At 56.0% G+C, this 13,789-nt stretch overlaps 1 long non-coding RNA gene across 1 annotated transcript in view; it reads right to left on the reverse strand.

Annotated features, from left to right (window-relative positions):
* The window catches only part of LOC129208063 (uncharacterized), a 19,002-nt gene extending 5,554 nt beyond the window's left edge, over window positions 1-13,448 (reverse strand). Inside the window, exon 1 of the long non-coding RNA XR_008577667.1 lies at window positions 13,200-13,448. This is a non-coding gene — a long non-coding RNA (uncharacterized LOC129208063). The remainder of the gene's footprint in view (window positions 1-13,199) is intronic.
* Window positions 13,449-13,789: the final 341 nt, after the last annotated feature.

Genomic DNA, 13,789 nt, shown 5'->3' on the forward strand with positions numbered 1-13,789 from the left:
GATACCCCCGCCAGCACTCTTGGGGTGATTTTGGACCCAGCATCCGCCTGCCTCCTCCTCGGCCACAGGCGTGACATGCCTTAACCAAACGGCACGGCCACGGCCTTGCAGGCTGCCCGCTCCCCAAGCTCTTGCTCGTTTGCTTTACGAATGTAGCAACGTGATGGGCCGTTTGTAGGAAATCCTCCCTGCACCTCTGAACACGCCGCTGCCTCTGGGGAGAAACCCATCACCATCTCACACAGCACTTTTTAGGGCTTCTCGCACTCTGAGAGAGGCATATATACATACGTATATACAGTTTTTTATATATATATATATATATATAGGTAGGTGCCTGCATGTGCATCCATGTATATAAACATACTTTCTATATATAATACGGATTAATGAATAATTAGCAAATAAATAATCTCACGATCTGTAAGTACTTTATATTCCAGTCTATTCTCCATGTGAAGTGTTTGGATTCCCAGTCTGTAATCCCACATCTCCTGCCAAAACATCAACCTGAATAATGTCTATTTACTTTTAAATCTTGCTGAGAGAGAGAATTTGCAATTCATAGACAGCCCTCCCACCATCTCACTGTCTGGGCAGAGCGAAGGAAGGCAATATCGCAGGGATGGCAGCCAGGACAGACGTGGGGGCTGCCAGAGAGCCATCGCGTCCGCGGGGTCCAGCAGCCCGGCGGTGAGGATGCGGGGATGCAGGCAGAGCCCGCCGGCGTGGCCGGGCGAGGTGGGCACGGGGCGAGGCGGCCGACGGCAGACCTCCCGCCGACGGCACGCGGGTCAAAGCCCAGCGCAATATTGGCCAGCGGTCACTGTTATTAAACATACAATATCCTGGTGTGGAGTGATAGAAGAAATGATCTAAAATTTCATATACCTAACATGGTGTATAAACAGGCTAAATCCCTATACATTTTAAACCTTCAGCAGTCTAAAGGTTAAAGCCTGTCAGCTGGATTTCACAGATTCCAGGAAGGAATGGAGAAGTCACGCCAACTCCTCATTGTACACCAGTGATCAAACATCTCCTCATTACACTTCAATATTGTTGCCTCTAAAGGTCACCATTGCTGAACATAATCACACAAAATCAAAACTGCAAACTTTATATATCATAGAGGTAGTAAATAGCTCGGAGGTTTATTTTCTGGTGCCTGAACAACATTCTGAGCCCATTTATAAATTCCTGGGTGCTGTGGCATGAACCGAGCACATTCGCAGTCACTAACAAAAGCTTCAATTAAATCAATTTCCTGTAAAAAATATTCAAAATAATTTATTAGGTCAGTACGAACTGGTCTAATCAAGCAATTGTTCCTTGGTAACTTTAATTTGCATAATTAAAAAAGAAGAATTTTGATTATTTAAAAAACCAGCAGATTTTTAAGAAAATGTTTTCCAGGTCAGATTCCTTGAAACACTTCATCCTCGACGCAAAGACGACCCCAGAATTTATTGGGAGGTTTCTAGGATGTGCTATAAATCCTGGACCACGCCATTATTTTCCTATTCACTGGTTTTACTCAGCATTCATTTAGCCCGTCTGCCAAAGGCAGAGCCCCAGCCCGCAGGCAGGCTCGAGCGCAGAGGCCATCCTGGAAAACTGTGTCCTGCTTCTTCCAGCTGAAGTGGAAGACTGAAAATTTGGATCTGGGATGGACGCTTTTCCAAACTCAGGTCAGGTAAGATAGGAAAATTTCTGTGGAAAAGGGAGACGAGCAGGTACAATGAGAAATTCTGAAGGACGATGGAGTCATGGATGAAGAAGAGAATTTCCAACAGTCAAACTTAGTTGCAAGCCAGTTGTCAAATTCAGCCCAAGGCAAATACGAACAAGGAGAAAATAAAAATCCAAAAGATTTCAGTTATTAGATGGATGTACTTTTCAGAGGACCATTCAGCCAACCCGAAACACAGTTTTTTGTCCCTGAGAAAAAAAAAAATCAAGAATTTTTCATGTCAGCCCAAACAGAAATGATTTTATGCCAGTTTTCAGCTCAACTGAAACTAGAAAACGTGCACCCTTGATCCCTAATAAAAACCTGAACTAGAAAACCTGCACCCTGGCCCAGAAGGTCGTGTCCTGACTCGGGAATGTGCCCGTAGAGAAAGACTGGGGGACCCTTGCAAGGGCTGACGCAGCTCGGCCACCCTGCAGGGCTCTCCCCACCGTTCCCCCACCTCTGGAGCAGGAAAGGGGGTGGGGCTGGGCCCCCCTGCCCCAGGGAGCACCTATGGGATCAGCCCCCAGAGAGCACCCATGGGATCAGCCCCCAGGGAGCATCCCTATGGGATCAGCCCCCAGGGAGCACCCATGGGATCAGCCCCCAGAGAGCATCCATGGGATCAGCCCCCAGGGAGCACCCATGGGATCAGCCCCCAGAGAGCATCCCTATGGGATCAGCCCCCAGAGAGCATCCATGGGATCAGCCCCCAGGGAGCATCCCTATGGGATCAGCCCCCAGGGAGCACCCATGGGATCAGCCCCCAGGGAGCATCCCTATGGGATCAGCCCCCAGAGAGCATCCATGGGATCAGCCCCCAGGGAGCATCCCTATGGGATCAGCCCCCCGGGAGCACCCATGGGATCAGCCCCCAGAGAGCATCCCTATGGGATCAGCCCCCAGAGAGCATCCATGGGATCAGCCCCCAGGGAGCATCCCTATGGGATCAGCCCCCCGGGAGCACCCATGGGATCAGCCCCCAGAGAGCATCCCTATGGGATCAGCCCCCCGGGAGCACCCATGGGATCAGCCCCCAGGGAGCATCCATGGGATCAGCCCCCAGGGAGCATCCCTATGGGATCAGCCCCCAGAGAGCATCCCATGGGATCAGCCCCCAGGGAGCACCCATGGGATCAGCCCCCAGGGAGCACCCATGGGATCAGCCCCCAGAGAGCATCCCTATGGGATCAGCCCCCAGGGAGCATCCCTATGGGATCAGCCCCCAGGGAGCATCCCATGGGATCAGCCCCCAGGGAGCATCCCTATGGGATCAGCCCCCAGGGAGCATCCATGGGATCAGCCCCCAGGGAGCACCCATGGGATCAGCCCCCAGAGAGCACCCATGGGATCAGCCCCCAGGGAGCATCCCTATGGGATCAGCCCCCCGGGAGCACCCATGGGATCAGCCCCCAGGGAGCATCCCTATGGGATCAGCCCCCCGGGAGCACCCATGGGATCAGCCCCCAGGGAGCATCCATGGGATCAGCCCCCAGGGAGCATCCCTATGGGATCAGCCCCCAGAGAGCATCCCATGGGATCAGCCCCCAGGGAGCACCCATGGGATCAGCCCCCAGGGAGCATCCCTATGGGATCAGCCCCCAGGGAGCACCCATGGGATCAGCCCCCAGGGAGCATCCCTATGGGATCAGCCCCCCGGGAGCATCCCATGGGATCAGCCCCCAGGGAGCACCCATGGGATCAGCCCCCAGAGAGCACCCATGGGATCAGCCCCCAGGGAGCATCCCTATGGGATCAGCCCCCAGGGAGCACCCATGGGATCAGCCCCCAGGGAGCATCCCTATGGGATCAGCCCCCCGGGAGCATCCATGGGATCAGCCCCCAGGGAGCACCCATGGGATCAGCCCCCCGGGAGCATCCCTATGGGATCAGCCCCCAGAGAGCACCCATGGGATCAGCCCCCAGAGAGCATCCCTATGGGATCAGCCCCCAGGGAGCACCCATGGGATCAGCCCCCAGGGAGCATCCCTATGGGATCAGCCCCCCGGGAGCATCCATGGGATCAGCCCCCAGGGAGCATCCCTATGGGATCAGCCCCCCGGGAGCATCCCATGGGATCAGCCCCCAGGGAGCATCCCTATGGGATCAGCCCCCCGGGAGCATCCCATGGGATCAGCCCCCAGGGAGCACCCATGGGATCAGCCCCCAGAGAGCACCCATGGGATCAGCCCCCAGGGAGCATCCCTATGGGATCAGCCCCCAGGGAGCATCCATGGGATCAGCCCCCAGAGAGCATCCCTATGGGATCAGCCCTCTGCTCTGCAAAATCAAATGGGAGCCTGGCTCAGTAACCCGGCAACACATTTGGGGCTTTCACCACACGGCTTAAACTCTTCCAGATAACTATCGAGCATATGTGTTAAAAGCCGATTCTCAGCAGTTCATTTTAATCACAGTATAACGCCTGACTGGCTCGTTTCTACATCTGGAGGGCTTTCTTCCCCTTCCTTCCTGAAGGATGCTGCGCGAGTATGCAGTAAGCGTAGGAGTCGAAACCTGACCGCCACCTCCCAGATTTGTTCCTTTGCAAAGTAAAGACTCAAAGGAGATGAAAAATCCCATTAATAAGATTATCACCATTCTTTTTGATATCTAAATCTGTGCCACCAGCCTGTCCTTCGCTGAGCAGAAGATTGCAATCATCGCCAAAGTCTCAGCTTTTTGCTTCTGTGCACAGCAACGCAGCCAGGCTCCATCCCTGAACGGATTCCAAGCGGCAGCGGCACGTCATCAGCGTATTAGTGACAGCAACAAAACCACCCAAACCCAAAACCACCGCATTCAAACAGCGTGTGTGCCAACCGATGCTGCAAGAGCAGCTCATTTTTGCATCGTTCCCCTAACGAGGCCTCATGCCAGGTTACAAGGAAGCCACCTGCAAAGTTTTGTGTGGCTGGCTGGACGCTGCTTGCTGGTCCCTGCCTGTGTCTCCTGCAACCTGGTTTTCCCCTGCGCGTTGTGGGGACGCGGGGCAGCTGATGGGTTATGACTCGGCTGAGTTCCCGAGGCTGCAGCGTGGAACTGCTTACACAGGAGCTTCTGCGCTCAGGTTTAGGCGTTGTTGCTGCTCTGCTTCTAATTCACGTGCAAATTGGGTTTGCCTAGTGCATACAGAGAAACGTGTTTTACTGGAGTCCTCCTTGGTCCAGAGCTGCTGTTTCACTGGTGGGTGCATGTCTTATTGGCATGAGAGATGTAAAAAGCCTTGGCTTTCAGCACACTTTGCACATTTTTCCTGCAAGTCCTGGGGCCAGCCCGGCACCAGCGGAGCCTCCCATTGAGCCTCCCATTGAGTTCAGCGCGGCTGAACCTCAGTTTGAGCAGTGCCTGAGGTCGCATCTCTCGCTGCTGCCATCCGTCACCCTGAAGAGCAGTTGCACCCGCTCAGGCAACGCACCGTCCCCTTGTGCAGGTCCTGCTCTGGCCGCAGGGTCTTCCCGCTTGCTTTGCCCCGGTGTGACACATCAGGGAGCTGTGGGTCACCAGACCGTCTTCTCTGACCATCGCTGGACTCACGCGCTGCCCAACATGCTGCTGGCAGCCGTGGGCGGTTTCCCTGGATTTACTCGACTTGCTCCTCCACGGTGAGGCTGCTCCCAACCCTGACACCTCTGCGCTGCGATGCCGGGCGGCACCCATGGGCTCGCTGGTCCTCAGGCCAGCTCCTGACCACCCTGCTCCGCTGCCAGGCACGGCTCCGCTCCTGACCGCTGCTGCGTGTTTAATGTCTCAGCCGCCCTCACAGTCCCCTTCCCCTCCCGTGTCCTCCAGCCATCGATGCTCCAGCAAGCCAGTGGTGCAGCTGAGGATTTGACATGGACACTGAAAAACACAAAAAAGCAAGTCTGCGTGTGTCCCTGGGGGTTTTAAACCTCAGTCCTGGCTCTGCTGCTCAGGGAAAAAAGTCCTGCACCTCCTGGCTGTTATCCCAGCGATTTGGGTTGGGACCCTACTCCCTGTGCAGCGGTGGCTGCAGTGGAGCCTCCTCCTTTCGCACTCTGCTGCAGCAGCAGGAGCCAACGACCCGGGGGAGCCCAGGAGGAAGGATCCCTGCTTGGCGTGAGCGGGCAAACGCAACCGAAAAGTCACCTGGAAACGGCGGCACGCATCCCCTCGCAGTACAGTATGGAAGCGCGACGCCTTTGCACAGCACAACACGGGCTGAGGAGGGGTACGCCAGCAGTGGAAACACAGCCTGCAGAGAACGCCTGGGATGAGCCAAGCGGGGTGCCAGGACCCCCCCGGCCACCCCCAGCAGCCAGGCCGTCCCCAGCTCACGCGGCCGTCCCCGGTCCCCGAGCCGAAGGGCTGCTCTGCCGGGTCGGGATGCCGGGCGCCACGAGCAGCCGCGCCGGCTGGGCCGTCACCAGGAGCAGGTCCCGGCGGGCGGCCAGGACCTTTGTTTTGCCCGCATTGTCCCCCGAACCTATTCAGTCGTTAAATAGATCTGCTGTGCGGCGGGTCTGCAGCGCGCTGATACGAGAGGCGGTCGGTGCCGGTGCGTGTGTTTGTACGGGTGAAAGGTTTTGTATCTGCTGTTTGAAAGTTAAACACAATGCAACAGTTTGGTAAATAAAGACGAGGTTTCTTGTTCTCTGTCGGCAAGGGACAGGGACCTCGGGCAGGCGATCTCCTGCCTGGAGCCAGCAAGGGCAGCGAGGGAGCAGGACATCCCCACGTGTATGTGAGCGGTATCGGTTAAATGCACGTTGTTTTGTCTCTACCAGGTTCACACCAAATCGACTGAGCGCAAGGCTGGTTGTGTGCCCGTTGTCCCAAAGTGGCTCAGCCTGGCATCCCTCTGGTCGGGCACCGGGGTCCCTGCGTGGGCAGCGGTGCCGTCCCCATCCCCGGGTCCCACCCCGGCCGCAGCTCATCCCCTCCCCGTGCTGGGCGGCCGTGCGGGCTCCGCTGATGCAGGAACCGCCCTGCGCAATTTCCCCGTGAAACTTCATTGTTATTTTAAAAGGCCCATCGGGAACGGCAGGGACTGCGGGCAGGAAAGCTCCCGCGCGAGGGGAAGACGATGAAACGTGCTGGAATAAATGGCTTCATTCAAAGCGGAGCTGAAAAACACTACATTGATCCGATGGTTTCAAACGGCTTTTCAATAGCGGCGAACAGTGGCGTCCCGCTGAGTTCAAAAGATGGTCTTGTCTGGGCTGAAACAAGGCCCTTTAAACATTGCCATCATTCAGGACATTGCAGACACACACTCTTTTGCTGCCTCCCTCCCCCTCTCCCCTGTGGAAACTTCCCCATATAATTGATCTTTTCAGGAAAAGAGAATAACAGACTCGGGGTCCCATCCTCTTGCAGCGGGAGTCAATGGGAATTTGGCTAATGACTCTCCCGGGAGCGGAGCGAGCCTTCGATTTCCGATAGGGAAGCAGCTCAGTACTCCAGGAGAAGGTTTAATGCAGTGCCTGGTCTGCGGCGGCCGACGAAGGGGATGGTGCCCGCCCTCGGCAGCGTGCACGGCTCTGCGCACCGCGCCAGCGCCGGGGCCAGCCCGTGCCGGGACCCTTCCCCTGCGGAGCTTCTCCCATGCAGGGCAGAGAGCACCCGGTCCCCCAGAGCAGATGAGCTCAGGGCAGCGTGACGCTGAGCACGCGGGGAACCCCACTGCACACCGAGCAGTTCAACCCTGCAGAGAATTCCTGTTTAGAGTCAACCTCAATTTCCTTCTGCTCCTCTCTGAAGGACACTTGTTCACAGCACCCCCCCCCGCCCGCGTACGTCACACGCTTTTCTCATGTTCTCCACCAATATTCTCTGCAGAAAAGTCAAAGTCTTCCTGAGCTGCGAAGGCTTCCCCGTGGCTGCGTGCTCTCCCGGGGTGGGTGGATGTCCGGCACAGACCGCCGGCACTGCCAGCTCTGGGGGTCCTCGGCCCCCGCGTGGCAACTTCCCCTCTGCAGGAGGTGCCCCCTTCACACGATGCTACCCACCATCGCGCACGCTCTCTCCCAGGTTGAAAAATCAGTTATTTCACTAATGTTTCTACTGAAAGCAAGGCGATGACTTGCAGAGTGAAACGCCATCTCATCTGGGCCGAGATGCAGAAACGGATTCCACGTTTTTCCAGGAAAACCATACAACAGTTATTTTGGTCAACACACAAACACTTCAGAGCTGGTGCGTTATGCTGGTGCCATGCAGATAGTGTTTGCACGACCACATTTTGCTGCTTTTTACCCTGACAAAGGAATCAGGTTCCTATGAATAAATCTGTAACTAGACCACACACGATTATTAGGCTTAATACCAATTGTCCCTCATTAATGTTTCAGAGGAGCGATTAGCATTTTGAGGCAAACAAGGTGTACTTAGTTAGCGGGACACGACCCAGCTGTCATTAAATTATATCTATGATTAATGATCTTCAGAGGCAGGGAGCTTAAAGTCTGGGCGATGGCGAGCAGCCGGGGAGGAAGGGGAGGTCGCAGCCGGCGGTGGGACGGCCGTGGGGGCACATCTCAGCTGGAATACAACCAGACAGCTCATGCGAGTTAAAACAAAACAGGGGTCTGAGGACATTTCCTTAAAGCAAAGCATATAGGACAGTCCTACAGCAGCTGCCCAGCCCAGCGCGGCCCCCCCCTGCGCTGCCCATTGCTACGAACGTGCCCGAGAGCACCGGGGGCACCTGTGTCTCCAAGGCACCTTTGGCCACGCTGCTCGGTCTCCTCCAGGCACCACTACATTAGTTCAGGGACAACAGGACCGTCTCTAGGTGCCTGAGACCGAAATCACACTTTGACCCTTTTTCCATTTTTATAGCCATTCAGAGAGGCCAGCTGGGGAGGCGAGCACCGCTGCATCTGCCGGGGCTGCGCCTGCCTTCTTGCGGCATTCCCAAACAGAAACCAGTGTCCCTCTTCACGGTATTTGACAAAAACACTGAAACCATTTGAAAAGCAGCGTGTCATCTGGGCCGTCCAGTTTTTGTTTTCTCTCCTCCTCCTGTGCCTCCTATTCCCCTGCGAGTCGACCCCCAGCCCCATCTCAGCAGCCACCCCTTTGATGTGTAATTACTCTGGAGCCCGTCGCTCCTACGTCACCTGCGGTGGGATGTAAAGGAGCACAGTCCCGTCTGTGTCACCTGTGCCGGGATGTAAAGCAGCACGTCCCATCCGAGCCTTCATCCCGGCGTCGCCCTGGTACAGGCTGTGCTTTGAGAGCTGTTTAGCGCTCACGGAGAAGCGGGCTCCCTGCCGAGATCTCCGCCTGAGGTGGAGCCTTTGGCAGGGCAGCAAACAGCCAGGCGGCTGCGAGGTCTCGGACGAGCCTTTGCAGGACCGACTGGTGCTGGGCAGGGTCCGCGGAGCCCTGGCTGAGCAGGAGGGATGCTCCGTGCTGCTGGAGGAGCCCTGCGGGGAGGGAGCAGCAGAACACGGGGCCGGGGGTGAGCGGGTGCTGCCCAGTTGCTGGTGATGCTGAGGCAAAGCCGAGCGTCCGGTGGCAGGGGGATCCTCTCCCGCACCCCCCTGGGCTGCCTGCAACACCCTTGGTGCCCCGCTGCATCTCACCACGCTGCCCGGTGCGGCGAGGTTCCCCGGGGAAAGTTTGCAAACAGGGCACAGCGCTCCTCTGCACCGACCCAGGCGGGCGCCGGGGAGGCGGGGGCTGCAGGTTCCAGCCGAGGTGTCGGAGACGTGCCTGCCTGTCCGTGAGGCCGTGCCGGACGCTGAAGGCAGACGTGCCTTCCCGACCGCCCGGGTTGGGGTGCGGAGCCTGTCCGCTCCGCAGCCAGCAAGCACCATTGCTGGCATCTGGCTGGGCAGGTTTGCAGAGTCTCAGCACCTCAGCTTCTTGTGAAATGGTATTATTTATAGAAAACCTTACAACTTACTCCGCAACTGAACATTGTTATCAAAAGCAGTTGAGGAAACGCCGCGCAGAAGGTCATTTTATAGCTGAGGAACGCGTAAACAGCAGAGGCCAGGAGTGTCATGAACAGACGTGGCCAACGGGCTCATGACAAACGTTAACATATTTAGAGAAAAAAATGTTAATTTTGCTGCCAAATTTTAATTTAATTAGGGATTGTTTGGGTTTTGTTCTTTTTAATGCGGATTGTTTATGGCTGTTCATTGAGAAGCATCATTGCCATGGCAACGGGCAGCAAATACACTTTGTAAGAGGCGCAGAGCGCACCGTGCCATCCGCAGACGTGTGTCACTCATGTGCCAAAGGAGGAGAAGGGGAGATTCGTAGCAGAAGAACACTAAAAAGTCTAGAACAAATTAGGATTGTGAGTGGTGAAAAGTTATCTGTTTGTACTCACAAGAACACTTGCTTGGTAGTCCCCAACTTTTTCGTAACGCTCGTACGTAAGCAGTGAAAGAACAGAGGGAAAATTAAATGAAGCTGTGGGAAGAATGCTGAGTTTACCATCTGATTTTGATTGATGATATTTTTGTGGCAAAATCAGATTTATTTTCTTCTTGCTGGACAGACTTTGCAGACACTTAGCAATGCAATCAAGATTCAATGTTTGGCAAAAAATGCTCAAAAGTGTCTGCCCAGGAAGTTTGCAATAGGAAAACAAGCTGAAAAATGCTGTTTTTTCCTCTTTCTTTTTGGTTTGTGGGAGACAGAACATTATGTGCGTTATGAAAACACCAGAGTTGAAATAGCTCAACAGAAAAAACCGCGGAGGCATTGCAGGGCTCGGCTGGGAGAGCGGGCAGGGGAGGCGGGAGGGGACGGCGACGGTGGTGACGGCAGCCGCGGCACGTGCAGAGGGGCTCCGTGCAGCACTCGCTGTCCAAGTGACAGGGCTGGCGGATAATCTGATAATTTGTCCATCACGTGCAAGTGAGAGCTCCCGGGGGTGAGGTTCAGCCTCGGCGTGCATTTGGGGACGTGACTCCATCACGCCTCTCCTGCTCTTGCCGGGGACGACACTGATAAGGGAGGGGAAGGCGCAGCTGTGGTGAGCACCCCCGGTTTCACAGCGTTCCTCTGTGACGGGGACCCCGACACACGCGATAAGAGGCAGCAGACGGGGTCGGAGTGAGGGGCCGTCGCAAACGGTCGGGCAGCGTCAGCAGGCGTTCCCCCCCGCCGCGGGGAAGGTGGTCCCTGGGCAGCCCCCCTCGCCTGGGCAGCCCTGCCAGACCCCCCTGTGCAGCGGGGCTGTGAGCCTGCCCTGCACCCTGCCACGTTCCTGCAGGACATTTCCCTTCTCCCTGCCCTGGGCGCTGCTGCTCTGGAGATGGAAGCTTTTTCCAAGAGAAACTTTTAATTTGCAATGGAACAAGATGCACAGTTTTAGTCTACTGAAATGCCAAAAATCTAAGCTGAAAAAACCCCCCAATCTCCAGTGAAACGCAGAGGCTTGGTTTATACCTTTTCTTTCCCGACCGTGCTCCTGTTGACGCCCCTGGCTCAGCTCAGCTCAGCGTAGCGCTGCGCTGCCTTACACTTCCCCGGCTTTTAAGAGAGCGGTGCAGTTCACGGCATCGTTCGTTCCAACATGATGCGACGTGCCCAGGGTCATTCTGACTGCCAGTAAGTGAGAGGAAAATTTGCCATTGACTTCAGTGGATCAAAACCTTCATAACTAATTTATAGCTAATTACATTATTAATATTTGAGCCGGGCAGCCCCCGTGCTGCGGTGGCATCGGGGTTTTCCTCTTCTGCCCAGGCCCAGCATCGCAGGGGAGGAAGCGAGAGGTGAGACTGGAAAAGGCAGAAGTGAGCTTCGTGTGACCCAGACCAACATCCCGGCTGAAGATGACACACCTCACTGAGGCGCACGTGACATTCATGGCCCCCGCGCAGAGCAGCTGTCGTTGCACGAAATACCGGGAAGCGGCACAGCCCTGGCCCCTTCCCTGCTGAGGAACCGGCCCCAGGTGTGGTGGGGGCGGCCAGCTTGGCTCTGGCTGTCCTTCAGCAGCCTCGGAGCTCCGCACAAACACGGATTAACTCCACCTCACCCCCGCGGGCACACACGCCTGGAGTTACCCGTCTGCAAGGGGTGAGGGGTGGTACCCGGAGGGAGGCAACCCCAGGATGGGGCTTCTCATCACCCCGGGATGGGGCTCCTGGTTACCCCGGGATGGGGCTCCTGGTTACCCCGGGATGGGGCTCCTGGTTACCCTGGGATGGGGCTCCTCATCACCCCAGGATGGGGCTCCTGGTTACCCTGGGATGGGGCTCCTGGTTACCCCGGGATGGGGCTCCTCATCACCCCAGGATGGGGCTCCTGGTTACCCCGGGATGGGGCTCCTGGTTACCCCGGGATGGGGCTCCTGGTTACCCCGAGGGGGCCGGTCCTGTTTCCTCTCGTCCCTCTGGTACGGCGCAGCCTGCACAACATCTCTTCGTCAACAGAGCTGAGACCGAGAACGTGGCATGCCTTGGACGCAACTCATATCTATTATTTAAAACTCTCCTCCTCGCAGAATTAATTAACTTCTCTTTTTTCCCCTCGTTGCAGCAGATCTAGTAAGACAACTGGCACTTTGACTGATGACTATGGATATTTTCCTATAGAGACATAACTTGGGGGGCATGCGTTCTCGTCTGCGAGCTGTTTAACAAAGCTCTACCTGGCAGGCGCCCAGAAAAGCGAAGGGTAGGAGGGCTCAGGCAGCAGGCGTTGTGGTCGGGACCAGAGGCTCCCGAACGAGCCAGCACCAGCACCACGCACCGACGCAGTTCGGCGCCGTATCCTCAGGCGAGGCCAAAATACGGTGCAAACCCCGGCTGCTGGGGTGAGGTACCCGTGGGACGGGACCCCGCTCCGTCCCAGAGCCCCACTCCTGGCCGTCTCCCTGAGCCCGAACAGTCTCGTTTCTCTGTGCCCTCCCCAAGGCATCGCCCCCTCCCTTCGTCCTGCGGAAAGAGGCTGGAGAAGCGAAGCCAAGCCGAGCTGCGGTACAGCTGCCGGGGCGCTCTCGGGTTGGAGACCCAGAGCCGAGTGGAAGGTGGGACAGGGATGCCACGAGACAGCGTTACCAGGAGCAGTCCGGCACAGGGGGAGGAACAACGACAAAATCCCCCCCCTCCATGTCCAGCTCTGAACCCCTCCCTGGTTTTGTCTCCAAGCAAACCGGCGGTTCACCGGTGGTTACGTTTCCAGCACTGACTCGTAGTGGTGCACACACCAAAGCATTTGATAAACTTCACCCTGTTCTGCAAAGGAACACTACTGGGACACATCCACGGAACTCTGGGCAGTGGTAAGGCACAAGTCGTCTCCTCCAGAGGGGGAACGGCCCATAATAAGTCACACGAGGCAGAATAAGATATGAAGGTCACTCACTTATGCATGGAAATAAATTATATTGTACCATCAACTAAGTTTCTTCAGCCAGTCATAAAGCAGAATACTGCTAAGTAATTTATTCGCAGATGACGGTTATAAAACACTCACACTCCAACAAATCACAGGGTGCCATGCTGCCCAAACCCCCGAGCCGTACCTGCTGGTGATGAAGGGGGAAGCCTCGGACCCCCCTCCTGCCCTGCTCCCTCCTGCCAGTGCCCTCGGAGCTCTCCTCACCCCAGGTCCCTCCACGTTACTTCTGTACGCCACATTCCAAGTACTGAAAAATTCATAACAAAAGTAAAAATTATCAGTTCCTGCCCACAGTAACCGACCAGTTCTTGCGCACGAGCCTGAGAAGGGATTGCTTATTGCGCAATTGTAAGGTTGAGGAGATTTTGTCACTTATTTGGCACCCCCATCACCTCTTGCTGAAGACACGGAAGATGCTGCCAGGGAGAAACTTCTGGTGACCACGCTGCCAGGCTCCACGTCCCACGCAAAACGCGAAAAGCTCAGATCTGATCTCCCACTGCAAACCACCCCCGAAGCCTGCAGCCCAGCCAGCGCAGCCAGCGCTGGGGTCTGCACCCGAAATACGGCGTGAGCTCTTTAATGATGTCTTTCTCCTGACAAGCACGGGGGAATTTCTTAGCCATAAGACGCTTTCTTTCGTAAGAAAGTTCAGGTGCCATTTTTTTTTCTTCTAGAACACTGGATACAACTACATTAAAAGAAATAAATACT

The sequence above is a fragment of the Grus americana genome, chromosome 6, assembly GCF_028858705.1.
Source record: "Grus americana isolate bGruAme1 chromosome 6, bGruAme1.mat, whole genome shotgun sequence".
Taxonomy (NCBI): domain Eukaryota; kingdom Metazoa; phylum Chordata; class Aves; order Gruiformes; family Gruidae; genus Grus; species Grus americana.